Genomic DNA, 15,468 nt, shown 5'->3' with positions numbered 1-15,468 from the left:
ACCTCGTCCCGCTCGATCCGCTATCTCGGCGTGACCCTCCAGGACAAGTTGTCGTGGCTGCCGCACGTCAAGGAGGTCACCGAGAGGGCTGGGAAGATCGCCGACGCCACATCCAGATTGCTGAGAAACCATAGCGGACCAAGGGCATCGAAAGCGAAGCTGCTAGCTTCGGTGTCCGAGTTCGTTATGCGGTATGCTGCACCGGTATGGAGTATGGAGCTGCAGAAACGCGACCCTGGTCGCCTGCTGGAGCGTGTACAGCGGAAGATGGCACTGAGGGTGACACGAGCATTCCGTACCGTAAGGTATGAGACTGCCACCCTCCTGGCTGGCTTGACCCCCATCTGCCTGCTGGTGGATGAAGACGCCCGGGTCTACCAGCGACTAAGTGCCGTCAACCGCACTGACACGAGGGCGAACATCCGGAAGCAGGAGCGACAGGCCACGATCGAGCAATGGCAGCAACAGTGGGATGCGGAAGCCGACACCAGCCGATACACGCGTTGGGCGCACCGCGTACTACCAAACATCGGCAGCTGGCAGTCAAGGAAACATGGAGATGTGTCGTTCCATTTGTGCCAGGTACTCTCGGGACATGGCTTCTTCCGGGACTATCTGTGTCGCAATGGCTTCACATCGTCCCCTGACTGTCAGCTGTGCAGCGGAGTTCCTGAGACCGCGGAGCACGCGGTGTTCGAGTGCCCGAGGTTTGCTGAAGTCCGGCAGCAGCTACTCGGCGAGGGAAGTACGGACCCGGTCCGTCCGGAAAACCTCCAGCTGCACTTGTTGCGCGATGCCGAGAGCTGGTGCCGTATCTGTGAAGCTGCTAAGCGGATAACGGCTTCACTTCAGCAAGCCTGGGACGACGAGAGAGCAGCCCTAGCAGCCCATGGCAACGAGCAGCACGTCGAAGAAGTTGCCGATCTGGAGGCACGGCGAGCAGAAATCCGTCGAGCACGGAACGACCGGCGAAACGCGAGCCGCCGAGCAGCCAGGGCACGGCAACGAGAGTTGCAGCGAGCAGTACGTCCCCCAACTCCACCACCATCGCCCAGAACTGCGGCACGCCGTGCAGATCTTCGGCAGCGGCAAGCGCGGTTCCGAGCGAGAAGGCGTCAAGCGATACAGGACGCGAGACGCCTGTATGGGGAGCAGAGTCCTGCATCATCATCGTCATCAAGCAGCAGCGACGACGATTCAGACGGCCGAGGAAGCGCGGACATCGCAGCCGGACCGTCTGGTATGCGCAACCGCGCTGATAATCGAGACGACGCAGTCACTCACGGCGGCTTGAATGCTGCAGAAGAAGCCGCAGCGGTTGAGGCGGAAGTTGCCTCCTGCTAGGTGTTTGGCGTCGTGAATAACAGAGCGCGTTAAAGCATTAAACATTACTCGAAAAAAAAGGGAATACAGGAGTTATATTAAAATCAAAAATAAAATTGATAGGTGCTTAATGCACGGTTGCAGAAACGGCATCTTAGCCGAGAAACCCCCTTCAAGGTACGTCTTCGCGGACAAGACTGTAGGGGTGAGGGAGGGTTGAAATTTGGTAAAAAAATAAAAAACCCGTTTTAAAAAAAAAAAAAGTCAGTTATCCCTGTGGTAACTTTTCTGACACCTTTTGCTAAAAACTCGTTATAACCAAAAGGATCGTAAGGCCAAGCTTTCGCTGTCCCGAAGTGTACTGAACGTTGGGATCAAGCCAGCTTTTGTCCTTATGCTCAGCGTGTGGTTTCTGTCCACACTGAGCTGACCTTTGGACACCTCCGTTATCGTTTTGGAGATGTACCGCCCCAGTCAAACTCCGCACCTGGCACTGTCCATGACGTGGACCGAAAGGACCTGTCCAGGAGTCTTCGAGCCGGGCGGCGCGCGGAACCGGGGGCAAACGTGACATCATAAACGATCGACCGCGCAGAAGCAGTGCACCACGAATGCACCGACGTACGCAAGCTTGTACCCTTGCGGGCCACGGCTCACGGTCGGACAAGCGGGTAACACGCTACACACGACGATGCTACGATGCAGTCTCCCCGGCGGCACCACCCAGCGACACACTGGACGCTGAGCGAGAAACACGGCGCATTGGGCGCGCGCAGGCGAACCGCCGCCACAGCCCCCCGGAGGAGGTGCGCACACGATCCGGAACTGGGGCCCGCGCTTGTTCCACCCAATCATGTAAGTAAGGCAACAGTAAGAGTGGTGGTATCTCAGAGGCGAGCTCCACGAGGAAGCCCTCCCACCTATGCTGCACCTCCTATATCGCCTTACAATGCCAGACTAGAGTCAAGCTCAACAGGGTCTTCTTTCCCCGCTAGTGCATCCAAGCCCGTTCCCTTGGCTGTGGTTTCGCTAGATAGTAGATAGGGACAGAGGGAATCTCGTTAATCCATTCATGCGCGTCACTAATTAGATGACGAGGCATTTGGCTACCTTTTTTTTTTTTTTTGTTAACGAATAGTGAGCATATTCCATCCCCCTCTCCGACTCACCCAACTCGGCCGGTACGCTTGTGGTGCGTATTACTTCATGCGGAGTCGTGTGTGCGGTTGCACCCTGGGTCACGACGCATCTTCTGCGGCGATCTGGTCCGATGATTCTGCTTATTACGCTGCTTTCCGTGGTGCGACGCGGTCCCTTTGGTCCTATCGCCCACACTTCGGGTGGGCAATGGGGGGTCTGCATCGTTGCCCACCACTCCAAGCACATAAGGCAGTTCTCCTGAAACGAAATTTTGATAGAGAAAACAAGAAAAGGGAGAAAGAGGTAGAAGAAAGCTGAAAATAGGGGAGAGAAGAGAAAAAGAAAGCTGGAAAGAAACGAAAAGAAAAAGATAAAAGATTAGTAACTTTCCAGCTTACGGTGGCCCTTGTGGCGCGGGTTGTTGCCGTGCCGCAGGGCCTGAGGGACCACCATTTGCGTCCCTCGCCCGCCGTCTAGCCCGCCTGCGTCGCCTTGCCGTTGGTGGACGCTCAACATCCCATCTCGCTTGGAGAGTGGAGAAGATTGTCCTGGCGGCGGCGCGGACGGCCTCCCACGTATCGCTGCGGGCGCACATTTCCGAGACGATGTTATCCATTGTTACTCGGAAATGGCACCGCTGCTGCATCTCGTTCCGGATCCGATCGAACCGTGGACAGTGGAACAGCACGTGTTCAACGTCTTCCACGGCGTCCCCACATTCGGGGCAGTTGGGCGAGCCTTCCAGGATGCCTTTCTCGACGAAATAGGAGCGCAAGAACCCGTGCCCCGTGAGGAGCTGGGTGAGGAAAAAGTCGACTTCCCCATGCTTGCGGCTGACCCAGAGATTAATGTCTGGAATCAGCCTCCTCGTCTTCAGTTCTGGTGCTCCTGGTTGCCCTGCACCCGTTGTCTACTGGTCCTGCCAGCGCCTCATCGTCTCCTCCCGTTGTCGCTTCCGTATGTCTGATTGAACACCACCACTCGCTACCTTTTCGTCGTGGCAGCGGATATCCTCTAGCATGAGAAGGACTAACGGGGTGATGTTGGCGACAACGCAAGCGGCATCATAAGACACGGTCTGGAAGGCGCTGGCGACTCGGAGAGCCCCCGGTCGATGCGCCCTTTGGACCGATTTGCGATGGGTCTCCTTATCGAGCACCCATCGCCCCCAGGTAGCAACTCCGTATCGGATGATACTGTTGCCGACGTTTACGAGCTGTCTCCTACTGCGGCTCTTAGGACCACGCTTATTCGGCATTAGGCAGGTCAAGGCGTTCGTAATCCGTGAAGCCTTATTGACCACCTTCTCCAGATGCCGGCTGTGGTGCTGTTTGCGGCAGAGGTCCACTCCCAGGTACTTCAGCGTTTCCGTGGATTGGATCGAGTGACCGCCCGCTTGAAGCTCTGCGAGCTGCGGGACATGATGGGTACAAACGATCATGAACCCGGTCTTTTGGTGGGCAAGTTCCAAACCGACTCCTCGCAGCCACCGCTCGATCCTCTCCAGGTTAGCCGTTGCTAAAGCGCTGACCTGTTCCGTGGTCCTTCCCAGAAATGTGAAGGCCACGTCGTCAGCAAACCCGATGATGTCCGCTCGTAGTCCCTCGAGCGGCAAGCGGAGTAGGTCGTCGAACATGACGTTCCAAAGTGTTGGTCCTAAAACCGAACCCTGAGGAACGCCAGCAGATACAGTCCTAGACACTACTCCTTCATCCGTATCATAGTGGAGCGTTCGGCCAATGAAATAGTTCCGCAGCAACGCCTGCAAATAAGGCGAAGTGTTTTTACGCTGCAGAGCTTGGCCGATCGCTGTCCAGTTTGCCGAGTTGAAGGCATTTCGGACGTCCACCGTTACCACCGCACAGAGACGATCCCCCTTTCGCTTTTTATCCAAAGCGACTTTCCCGTTGTTCATCACCCGAGTGATGGCGTCAACGGTTGAACGCCCTTTACGAAAACCGTATTGGGCGTCCGAAAGTCCCCCGATCGACTCCAGGTGGGTTGTCAGCCTCCGCTGAATCAACCGCTCCAAAATTTTCCCCAGCACACTCAGCAGAAAAATCGGCCGGTATGACGAGGGCTCCCCAGGTGGTTTCCCCGACTTGGTAAGCAGCACCAGTTTTTGCCGCTTCCATGCATCGGGAAAAGTGCCTGCCTCCAGTAGCTGCTTGTAGCTTTTGGCAAAAACTTCCGGAAAAGCCAGAATTGCCGCAGCTGCAGCCATATTTGGAATGTTGTCGTCCCCCGGAGCTTTCTTGGGGTTGAGTGAGCGGGCAATCTCCTTCAACTCTTCCGCCAACTCCTCCTCCGAGACCGGATCCTGTGGATCCCCACCTACTTCCGTCTCGGGCCACTCCATCGGGGGACGATCGGGAAAGAGCTCATTCACGATGAACTGGAGCTTATTGGCATCCCGTTCCATCGGAACCCGAGCTCCTTCCCACTGCTGCTTGCGGATTTGGTACGCAGGGCCAAAGCCGTGCGGTTCCAATTGTTCCGGCAGATCCTGCTTGTGTTGGTCCTTGCTGAGTTTGATGGCCCGTTCCAGGGCAGCGCGTGCGTCCGACTTCATTTGACGCCTTTCCTCGCGCTGCTCCTCGGTCCGGGCCCGGTTGAACCGCCGTTTCATTCCATGAAAATGGCTGCGCAACCGATCAATCTCGGACGTCCACCAATAAACTGGCCGCCGGCCCTGTCGCCTTGGGGGTTGCCTAGGCATGGTGCCATCACAGGCCACCGTAATGGCCTGGGTCAGCTCCTCTGGCGTAGCAACATGCCCAAAAATGTCCTGGTCCCTCAAGATTTCAACGAACAAATCCTTGTCGAAGAATCTTGTGGACCACCTTCCCCCATTCACTGCTGAGTGTACCTCGTTGTTGGCGCGCTGTCTCGGAACCCTGCCGACCACAAACTTGATAGTGTTGTGGTCACTTGGGGTTTCGTCACACACGCGCCAATTATTGTCCCTTACCAAGGAGGGGCTGCAAAAGGATACGTCCACAATGGAGTTGCGACCATTTGCCCCAATCCAAGTGCTCTGGTTGCCCTGGTTCAGGAGAACCAATCCCAGAGCAGCCGCCGCATCCATCACAACTCCCCCCCTAGATACCCTTTCCCCATCGTTTGGCCTCCGCTCCATTCCCCATGCACCTGACCAGGCGTTTACATCACCCCCGATCACGGTGTCCCGATTCCGTGGGAGCACAGACACGATTTCGGTCCATTTGCGTTTGTACTCCTCGACAGTCAAATCGGAACCCACGGGTGGTAGGTAGACGGAACAGAAAACGATTCCCCGCATCTCGACCACAACGAAGTCCTCGCGTTGGTTGTCAATGATGCGCTGAAAAGGATAATCCCCAACTGATACCACTGCTACCCGACCAGTGGTATCGGTAACCCAATTGCTGTTATTATTCGGCACCCAATAGGGGTCCGAGATAATCAGAATATCACAACCCTCGGCTCGAGCACTTTGCAAAAGCAAGTCTTGAGCCGTTTGGTCATGATTGAGGTTCTGTTGGAACACTCTAATCATGACTGGGCTGTGGGGTTACCTTTCCAAAGTAGCGGCAACTGCGCTGGCCCAGCGAATGCCCGATTGCATCCGGGCCCTCGCATCCCAAGCACTTCCGCTCCCTAGTGCACGGTCCCTCGTGCTTATCTTCCGCGCAGCGGTGGCATTTGCTACTGCGGTCCTTACCACGGCAACGGGCAGCAGTATGCCCGTATTCGTAGCACCGGTAGCACTGCCGCCGACGCTCCAAAAGCCGAAGCCTGCAGCATTTGCTGAAACCGACCGTGTGTTGCCTCGCCAGGGCTTGGTCTGTCATCGCTATTGCTGGGCAGTCGAAAAATGCGACCAACGTACCGTAATGCGTTTTTACGGTCGTGATCTGGTCGCTGAAAATTTCAACGCCCAGCGCGGCACTCATTTCCGAAGAAATTTCTTCGGACGAGGTGCCAGGCGGAATGTTAGTGCAGTTCACTCGCACTGAGGGTGTCCGCGGTCGGCATTTTGCTTTGCCATCAAGGGCCGCAGACACCTCTCTCCAAAGGGTCATCGTTTCCTGGTGCGACATTGGTGCTAATTCCAGGAGTAGATGACCCTTAAAGTTTGTGCGAATTCTCTGCACATCCTCTTTTTTCACCTTTTCCCTCAGGATAGGCATCATGTCTGCGTGCTTGAATCCCCCAATTGATTCAAGTTCAATGGCGTTTGGCATTCGGCCGGCCCTGGGGTTAGAAGCAGGTGCCGGCTTTTGCTTGGGTTGGGGAGCAGAAGGTGGCGTGTTTGCGGCGAGGCTGGCTGCTTGCTCAGCTTCACGCTGCTTCTTCCTCTTCCGTCTCTCCCGGCGCACGGCGGTCTTCCCCTTTACCGTCCGCCATTTTTGCGCACCCTCTTGCCCCTCTGATGGTCCAGATCCCTGGTCCGTCGAACAACTTTCCCCTTCGCAAGGTTCCTCTGCCACAACGACCTTAGCATTTTCCTCCTTCCCACCCTTTCCCTTCTTCTTGCCCTTTTTCCCTTCCTGACCCACCAGCTGTTGTCCCTGTTCCCCATTTCCTCCTGTCTTGGCCTCATTCTCCCTTACTATTACGTTGTACATCTCCCGCATGACTCCCCCAAGGACATTAAAAAATTAAGTGACATCAGTCTCGTCCAAGGGCAAAGATCCCGGTTGCGGCTCCTGATTAGGGCCTGCCAAAGGCCCTAAGTCTTGCTCCAACACCGGGTCCTCCACTACGAGATCCTCGGTTCCCGTTCCCACGTCAATTCCGGACCCCGCCTCTCCTAGCCAAATTGCTGGAAGATTGTGCAGCAGGGCTAATACTGAGCCAATTCGCTCTTCCCAATTAGCGAATTGGGGCGTTTTGGCTAAAATAGCCCTGTGCTTCACGGTGTCCCTGATAAACAGCATGAGCTCATGTTTTGCTTTTTGCAATGGGCCCATGGGATTTGACTCTGCTGGATATGCGGTAGCGAAAAATTTCCTGTCATAAATTTGCCCTGCCTTACAGCCCTCCCCCTGGCTGTCTTCCACAATCTGCGGGAGAACAGACACCCTTTTTGATTTTCCCTCCACCTCTACCGAAGTAGCTCTTCGTACGGCAGGTGCCTTGGAAGCCATCAGCTGGGTTGTTGATGCCCGTCTACCAAAGCTGGTGGCCGAAGCCTTAGACGGGGACATCGTTCCCAGCGAGCTACGGCGGACGGAATATCTACTCGTCACTGCCTTCGAGGGACTACTTCTACGAGCTAAAGTGGAGCGTGTGTTCATCACCATTTTACTACTGGTTAGTTTCTACGGTTAAATTCTATGAGGGTTATTATGACTGTCTACTGATTTTCTAAGGAATTTCGCAAGTAGGTTGATTGATTGATTAATTAAGTACTTATTGTCAGAATAGGGACGAATTTAATGTCAAACTTTTTAATTTAAACGGGAAAATGAATTTATTGTCAAGTTTAAAAACGTTAGATGTCAATGGATTTCGCGCTGTAATCAAATTGCCAATTAATTTTTTGTCAATATGATGAGACGTTTGATGTCACTGTCATTCAAGTTATTGATAAAATTGTCAAATCTTTTTGAGTGTCAATGGTACCGTGATGCTTTACGTCAATGTCTAATGAATGCAATTTGATGTCATGGGAATATTCAAATAAGATAATTAAAGTTATTTTTCGAATTGTTGCAACGGAGCAAGTATTAACTGGGTTAGATGGTATTAATAAATAAAAGAAAAAGCTTAGGAAGCGATTTAAATGATTGAGAGCGGATTTAAGTAAACTTTAATTTAATTTAGAAAGGGGAATTTCATAAATTGAAAGAGTTTTTCGAGGTTAAAATTTTAGTTAAATAGCTGTCAGTCTATTTGTTGTCAATAACGGTAAATGTCAGGTTTTAACCAGCTGTCCAAACAAATTAAATGTCAACTGGATATGACGTTGCGTTGTAAAAGTTTTTAAAAGAATTGAATTTATTGTTGTGTAATAAATCGTCAATTGAGCAAAAGCAATTTAATTTAATTTTATTGGTTGAATATAAATATTTTTTTTTTATATGAATGATTATTAAATCGGTTGCAACTGTCAAAAATTATAAATTATAACTGTCAACCAATTCAAGATGTCAAAGTGACGTTAGGTGTCAGATATATTGAGCTGTCAATTTGATTATGTGTCAACGTTGAATGTCAAGTGTCAATTCAAACTATATTGTTATTAATAAAATAATTTATGTTTAATAATTATTTAAACTATTTAAATCAGAAAACTAATTTGTTATTTTTATACATGCAAAGTACCGGGAGAAAAATTAACTACGTGATTATTAAAATTCTACTTGTTAGAGGATTATGGTTGGAGCAGACGCTTTACCATTTATAAAAGTTTATTGGAAATATATTGTTAAATATTGTAGTTTGTTTAATTAATTTATATTAAAACTTTTACAAAGCGTATGGATGTATTAATGGATAAAGACTGATTTTGTAAAGAAATATTATAAGATAGATTGTAATGTAAAATTTGCTTCTCAAATTGTGGATCGTTGAATTGAAATTTGTAATTAGTTAATTTGCTCTATTGTGCTTAAGGCGTTGTAAGTTAATTATTTTAAATAAAGGATGTTTTTTAACAATTATTCGTTTAAATATTTGAGTGAAAAATATTTTTTTTTAAGTTGAGAATAAATTCGCTCATGGATAGAAACTGAACTGATGATTGTATAAAAATATTCGCAGAAGGCTTTCTATGTGAGATTTGAGTTTTTTCAGAGTTTTCGAGATTTGAATGAAATGAATGAAATTAATGAAATGAATGAAATTTAAGAGTGCTTAAAAGTGACAAACTACGTGAGGAGACGTGTGTGCTTCAACGTTACAGGTAAAATGGACCAAGTGTCCCGTTATATTTTTGGCTATGCTACGGGATACAGGTAAAATGGGTTTCCGTTCACCTTGCTCTACACTCCCTTACTGGAGATTGGTTTGTTAGTTTTACGAGAGTTTTGAAATTTGGTTGAGATAGATTTTGAAAATTCAAATTGTTAGTTCTTCTGGTTTGGGAAATTATTCTACTTTACGAATGATGGTTTGATTTTTTATGTTGTGTGTCTTGTCAAAAATTAACTGAATATTTAAGTTGGCTTTTTAAATTTTAATTAAACGAATGATATTGGGATTTTTAAATAAAATTTGAGTTAATTATTGTGTAATGAATTGTAACTTTAGCAAAAGCAATTTAAATTCAATTAAGTTGGCTGAATATAATTGATTTTGAAATTATTATTAATTCGGTTGCATCGGTCAAAACATTTAAATTATATATGTCAACCAATTTAAGATGTCAAAGTGACGTTAGATGTCAGATATATTGAACTGTCAGTTTGATTATGTGTCAACGTTGAATGTCAAGTGTTTAAATGTCAATTCAAATTATTTTGTTATTATTTAAATCATTTAATATAATTAATTATTTAAACTAATTTATTATTTTTAAACATGCAGAGAGCCGGGAGAAAAAATAACTACGTGATTATTGAAATTTCTACTTGTTAAAGGGTTCTGGTTGGGGAAGACGTTTTACCACTTATCAAAAATTATTGCAAATTTTTTGGTAAATATTGGAATTGTCTAATTAATTTATATTAAAACTTAGACAAAGTGGATATATGTGTAAATAAATTGAGATTTAATTCTGTAAGGGAATATAACAAAATGGATTGTAAAGAAAAATATGCTACTCAAAATGTGAAGCGTTGAATTGAAAATTGTAAATATTAAATTTTGCTCTATTGTGCTTAAGGCGTTGTAAGTTAATTATTTCAAATAAAGGTTCTTTTAACAATTATTTGTTTTAATATTTGAGTAAAAATAATTTATTTTTTTTAAAGTAAAAAATAAATTCGCTCATGGATAGAAACTGAACTAATGTTTATTTTAAAATATTCGCAGAAGGCTTCCTATGTGGGATTTGAGTTTTTCTAGAGTTTTCGAGATTTGAATGAAATGAATGAAATGAATGAAATTTAAGAGTGCTTAAAAGTGACAAACTACGTGAGGAGACGTGTGTGCTTCAACGTTACAGGTAAAATGGATCAAGTTTCCCGTTATATTTTTGGCTATGCTACGGGATACAGGTAAAATGGGTTTCCGTTCACCTTGCTCTACGCTCCCTTACTGGAGATTGGTTTGTTAGTTTTACGAGAGTTTTGAAATTTGGTTAGGATAGATTTTGCAAATTTAAATTGTTAGTTCTTCTGGTTTGGGAAATTATTCTACTTTACGAATGGTGGTTCAAAATGTGTTTGTGAAGTGTTTTAAAAAACTATTTCTATTGTTAGTTTTTTATATATATTATGAAATTTAATGCTGAGAGGGAGAGAGAATCGAAAAAAGAAAATAAATGCGGTTTTATATAATAAAGGTTTAGTTGGGGAGCTAATTGAGATTGGGTTAGGTTGTAAATGGGATTTCAAATTCTACTCTATAAAACTTTAAACTATTTGCCGGTTTGGAAACTCTCGATGTTTCTACGCCGCTTGGAGAAAATCTCGTCGCAGGAACAGATGGAATCGGGAATCTCGCTCACAACACACACTAAGCACAATGGTCTCGTGGACCGCTCAACGAAAGCTTATTTGCTGAAGGCTTAATTTAATTAATTACGCAGATGGCGGTGCTAATTAATTAATTGTTTAATAAATTTTTTAAATTCAAAGTTTGTTTTTGCGGAGGGCGATTTAATAAAATAATTTTGTTTGCTGAGGGCTTGATATAATATATTGAATTTCTAAGGGCAAACCGTTAAATAAAATAATATATTTGTTAAAAATCATAAAATGTGTTGCAGAAGGCAACTGTTAGAAAGCAATTTTATTTCTACGCGGAGGGCGATGATAATTTCCCGACGGCAAACTGGGATTTATAAAAAGGCAATTTAATAAAAAAATTAAATAAAATTAAATGCAGAAGGCTTTTGGCAATCGGAACGGTCAACACAAGAACACTCCACTTTTCACACACACACTAGTGATTCCGGCCGAAGTCTCAACGAAAGCTTGATGCAGAAGGCTTAGTTAATTTATTAAAATGCAGAAGGCAATGCTATTAGTATTAATAATTTATATGGGCAATTTAAAGTTACTTTAAAATAATATCGAGGATAAGTTAAATGATTTGAAATTTTATCTGAACACTGAGGGCGATTCTATAGACAAAATTATAAGGAAACTTTTCAAGTAGGTTAACAATGCAGAAGGTTTATTAATTAATTAAAATAATTATATTTTAATTGCAGAAGGCAATGCTTATATATCTTATTTTAGAATTTTCTCAATTATTTATTTAAATTTTCCGCAGAAGGCAGTTAATAAAAACGCTGAAGGCGATGCTAAATTCCCGTCGGCAAATGTGGGTTTGTAGAATTAAATTTAAATTTGCAGAAGGCTTAGAACAAATTACGATCGGAGTTATCAAAACACGGAATCACTTCACTGATTCACACACACAACACACACAACACTAGTGATTCCGACCGAAGTCGTCAACGAAAGCTTATTTTAAATAAAACGCAGAAGGCGATGCTAAATAACAAGATTTTCTTAAGGCACTTGTTTTTAAAAGAAATTAATTGATATTTTGTATTTTGCAGAAGGCTAAATATATTCAATACACTGAAGGTGATTCTAGATAATATATGTAAAGAGAAATTAAATCACAATTATTGCAGAAGGCTTAAATAAAATTATTTTTATGTTAATATGGCACTGAAGGTGATGCTAATTCAAGAATGATATTAAATAAATATGCAGAAGGCAGTTAAATAATTACACTGAAGGCGATGCTAATTTCTTAATGGTAATTGTGGGTTATATAAAAATAATATTTGCAGAAGGCCTAATTAAAATAGCAATCGGAGTCTTCAAGGCCCAGAATCACTTCACTTCACTCGCACGTAGCACTTATGGCACCGGTCAACAATTCCAACGCTAAATTAATTTTAATTTAAAAAACTTGCAGAAATGCCGACGGGAAAAAAGTCGACGACCAATAAAATTAATTAAAATACACACAGAAGGTGATGCTAGAGTGCCGACGGGAAAAAAGCCGACAACAAAATAAATAAATTAAATACACAGAAGGTGATGCTAAAATGCCGCCGGGAAAAAAAGCCGACGGCAAAATCAAATAAATTAAAATACACAAAAGGTGATGCTACAATGCCGAAGGAAAAAAGCCGACGGCAAAAACAATTAAAATAATAAACGCAGAAGGCGATGCTAATAACGGTTGGAATTGCTAACACAGAACACAGCACAGCACTACACACACACACACACACACACACTGTATCAAGCACTCTAGAAATTGAGACTAGCAGAAGCACGACCTTTCTCGTCAACGGTTAAAAGAATACTGACACTTTCACACACACACAAAATTATTCACTAACACTGAGCGCTGGGTATTTGGGCAGCGTAACGCCGTCTCGAAGGCTGGATGAAGACTGAGCGGATGAGCAGAGCACCGAGCAAATTTATACCGTAGCGGCGAGGCCTCCGGGTATAAAATGTTCAGTAGAACTCTGGTGTCGAGCAGGAGCGAGGTGAGAACACGTCCGCTTCGTTCGGCTGTCCGATGATGTCTTGCATTTGGCTACCTTTTTTTTTTTTTTTTTTTTTTTTTTTTTTTTTTTTGTTAACGAAGAGTGAGCATATTCCATCCCCCTCTCCGACTCACCCAACTCGGCCGGTACGCTTGTGGTGCGTATTACTTCATGCGGAGTCGTGTGTGCGGTTGCACCCTGGGTCACGACGCATCTTCTGCGGCGATCTGGTCCGATGATTCTGCTTATTACGCTGCTTTCCGTGGTGCGACGCGGTCCCTTTGGTCCTATCGCCCACACTTCGGGTGGGCAATGGGGGGTCTGCATCGTTGCCCACCACTCCAAGCACGTAAGGCAGTTCTCCTGAAACGAAATTTTGATAGAAAAAACAAGAAAAGGGAGAAAGAGGTAGAAGAAAGCTGAAAATAGGGGAGAGAAGAGAAAAAGAAAGCTGGAAGAAACGAAACGAAAAAGATAAAAGATTAGTAACTTTCCAGCTTACGGTGGCCCTTGTGGCGCGGGTTGTTGCCGTGCCGCAGGGCCTGAGGGACCACCTTTTGCGTCCCTCACCCGCCGTCTGGCCCGCCTGCGTCGCCTTGCCGTTGGTGGACGCTCAACATCCCATCTCGCTTGGAGAGTGGAGAAGATTGTCCTGGCGGCGGCGCGGACGGCCTCCCACGTATCGCTGCGGGCGCACATTTCCGAGACGATGTTATCCATTGTTACTCGGGAATGGCACCGCTGCTGCATCTCGTTCCGGATCCGATTGAACCGTGGACAGTGGAACAGCACGTGTTCAACGTCTTCCACGGCGTCCCCACATTCGGGGCAGTTGGGCGAGCCTTCCAGGATGCCTTTCTCGACGAAATAGGAGCGCAAGAACCCGTGCCCCGTGAGGAGCTGGGTGAGGAAAAAGTCGACTTCCCCATGCTTGCGGCTGACCCAGAGATTAATGTCTGGAATCAGCCTCCTCGTCTTCAGTCCTGGTGCTCCTGGTTGCCCTGCACCCGTTGTCCACTGGTCCTGCCAGCGCCTCATCGTCTCCTCCCGTTGCCGCTTTCGTATGTCCGATTGAACTCAACCACTCGCTACCTTTTCGTCGTGGCAGCGGATATCCTCTAGCATGAGAAGGACTAACGGGGTGATGTTGGCGACAACGCAAGCGGCATCATAAGACACGGTCTGGAAGGCGCTGGCGACTCGGAGAGCCCCCGGTCGATGCGCCCTTTGGACCGATTTGCGATGGGTCTCCTTGTCGAGCACCCATCGCCCCCAGGTGGCAACTCCGTATCGGATGATACTGTTGCCGACGTTTACGAGCTGTCTCCTACTGCGGCTCTTAGGACCACGCTTGTTCGGCATCAGGCAGGTCAAGGCGTTCGTAATCCGTGAAGCCTTATTGACCACTCTTTCCAGATGCCGGCTGTGGTGCTGTTTGCGGCAGAGGTCCACTCCCAGGTACTTCAGCGTTTCCGTGGATTGGATCGAGTGACCGCCCGCATGAAGCTCTGCGAGCTGCGGGACATGATGGGTACAAAAGATCATGAACCCGGTCTTTTGGTGGGCAAGTTCCAAACCGACTCCTTGCAGCCACCGCTCGATCCTCTCCAGGTTAGCCGTTGCTAATGCGCTGACCTGTTCCGTGGTCCTTCCCAAAAATGTGAAGGCCACGTCGTCAGCAAACCCGATGATGTCCGCTCGTAGTCCCTCGAGCGGCAAGCGGAGTAGGTCGTCGTACATGACGTTCCAAAGTGTTGGTCCTAGAACCGAACCCTGAGGAACGCCAGCAGATACAGTCCTCGACACTACTCCTTCATCCGTATCGTAGTGGAGCGTTCGGCCAATGAAATAGTTCCGCAGCAACGCCTGCAAATAAGGCGGAGTGTTTTTACGCTGCAGAGCTTGGCCGATCGCTGTCCAGTTTGCCGAGTTAAAGGCATTCCGGACGTCCACCGTTACCACCGCACAGAGACGATCCCCCTTTCGCTTTTTGTCTAGAGCGACTTTACCATTGTCCATCACCCGAGTGATGGCATCAACGGTTGAACGCCCTTTACGGAAACCGTACTGGGCGTCCGAAAGTCCCCCGGTCGACTCCAGATGGGTTGTCAGCCTCCGCTGAATCAACCGCTCTAAAATTTTCCCCAGCACACTCAGCAAACAAATTGGCCGGTATGACAAGGGCTCCCCAGGTGGTTTTCCCGACTTGGTAAGCAGCACCAGTTGTTGCCGCTTCCATGCGTCGGGAAAAGTGCCTGCCTCCAGTAGCTGCTTGTAGCTTTTGGCAAAAACTTCCGGAAAAGCCAGAATTGCCGCAGCTGCAGCCATATTTGGAATATTGTCGTCCCCCGGAGCTTTCTTGGGGTTGAGTGAGCGGGCAATTTCCTTCA

The 15,468-nt window shown here is 47.0% G+C and overlaps 1 pseudogene; it reads right to left on the bottom strand.

The window, feature by feature from the left end:
- Positions 1-879: 879 nt before the first annotated feature.
- LOC133391531 (uncharacterized) overlaps positions 880-15,468 on the bottom strand; it is a 19,622-nt pseudogene continuing 5,033 nt past the window's right edge.

The sequence above is a fragment of the Anopheles gambiae genome, chromosome X (assembly GCF_943734735.2).
Source record: "Anopheles gambiae chromosome X, idAnoGambNW_F1_1, whole genome shotgun sequence".
Classification (NCBI taxonomy): Eukaryota; Metazoa; Arthropoda; class Insecta; order Diptera; family Culicidae; genus Anopheles; species Anopheles gambiae.
Note: the sequence above shows the minus strand (reverse complement) of the source record. Positions and strands in the feature narration are given on the sequence as shown.